This window comes from Propithecus coquereli, unplaced genomic scaffold (assembly GCF_000956105.1).
Source record: "Propithecus coquereli isolate 6110/MARCELLA unplaced genomic scaffold, Pcoq_1.0 Scaffold594, whole genome shotgun sequence".
Taxonomy (NCBI): Eukaryota; Metazoa; Chordata; class Mammalia; order Primates; family Indriidae; genus Propithecus; species Propithecus coquereli.
In genome coordinates, this window is record NW_012151885.1 from 114,396 (window position 1) to 116,383 (window position 1,988).

The following is a 1,988-nucleotide window of genomic DNA, read 5'->3' on the forward strand; positions in this document are numbered from 1 at the left end:
GAAATTGACATATGAATCTGACTGTCTGGTGGTGACCCGAAGAACAAAGAACAGGATCCACTGGGTAGGAGTTGCTGATAACTTATTCTGATATTTTTAAATTTTGTGGCTCTAAAGCTCTCATTGCCCCAACCCCTTAAAGAGTCAAGTACTCTTTTCTAGATCAAAAGTTTTGGTAGATAATGATTTCAAATAAATATAATAAGCAAGAGGGCAGTAATCCAACCTGCCTTCTACTATCTAACTACTATAAAACACACATCTAGTCCAATAATATCCTATGCAGATAGATTAATAATTATTTCTGACCCTCAACATATTTAGTCCCCCTTACAGAGGTCTATAGGATTTCTTTATGTGAAATTCTTTGCCCAGATTTTGGAAAAATAATTTTCCAGTTTTTGTGAAAGTTACATGATCATATTCTTCTTTACATTTCAAAATATTAAGGAGGTACAAATGTTTTTGTTACATGGCTTGAGTCAGGGCAATAAATGTGCCCATCATCCAAATAGTGTCCATTGTACCCATTAGGTGGGTTTTTGCTCCTCCCCTTTCCCCGCTTGATTTCCAATGACATTTACTTACCTCTGTGCATTTGTGTGCATATTCTTGATATGGAGTAACAATATCATTAAAGTCTTGGTGAGTTCCTCATAATCACAGAGATAGAAATTTTTGCAGAGAACACATGAATATTTAACTAGAGAGAATAAATGAAGATTATAAATATCTTCATTTCAGTTCGTGTCAGGTGTTGCCATCACTTTAGGACATGTTGTGCCTCCAAAAGCTTCAGTTTTCAAATTTCTATATATTTCAAGAAAATGGATAAGGGATTGTGGCCCTGTTGACCAAAATAGTGGTAGAAATGCCTTTGGCTACTGATTTCAGTTCTGTAAGTTAAATATGTTGGACTGCTTAAGAATTTTAGCTCTGTATTAACACTGCTTTAATATGTAAGATTATTCAAACTGAGCCTAGTTAACTGTTTTATAGGCAAAACAGAGTCCTGAATGCTAGTACCTCAGGCAAAAAGTGAAAGAAAGCCAAATCAAATGAAAGCCTTCCTCTTACTATAGGACCTACATAGGGAAAGTCCAACTGAGAAATCCCAGGTGGCCTTTATCTTGAATTAGTACTTTTGGTATAATTGATTCCTTGCTTTCCTCTCATTCATGAGCTAATGCAGCTGGGAGTTGGTGCCAGGAAAGAGATCAGACCTATTAATTTATTTCATTTTTGTTTGTAGGCTGTAGAGCATCTCAGTGGTTTGGAGCAGTATTTCTGGAGCCTTGAAGTTTTCTCAAGGTAGTTTGTCCTGCCACATTGAAGAATAGCTTTAGCAATAGCCACTCTTCTTTCCAGGTGAAGTTGTTGAGCCACTTTAGAGAGGATTTATTTGGGAACAATCACTTATGTAGAGTCTCTCAGCTATGCTAATATAAGGTTATTAGGTAACTTGTTTTGAGGAAGGATATGCCAGGACTTAAGGCTTGATAAGGTTTGGCCTCTTTCTAAAATATCATGATATCCGTGTTGTGTAGAGACAAACTTGCGTAGAGGCCAATATGACTGCTTATATAAAAGAAACAAACTTCAATTCCTTGTTTTGTTATGTTTTGTTTAAATTTCGCCTATTTTATTGGATTTTGTTTAATTACAAGAGTAATTCACGCTCATAACAAGTCAAAAAATAAAAGATATGTAATGTAAATGTTAATAATAATCTCTTCTTCCTTCCTATGATATTCAGAGTAATCAAGGTGAGAGGAATCATTTCACTCCTCTTTACGCTCAAAGAAACATGAAACTTTTATTTAAGTGTGTGTTATCCCAATGGGAATATACTAAATGTTTTATTTAGCATCTTAATTTTTTTCACTTAATATATAATGAGTATTCCCTAATTCAATAAACATTCATCTATTTCATTCTTTGTAACAGTTGCCTAATACTAAGTAAATGGATGTACCGTAGTTTATTCA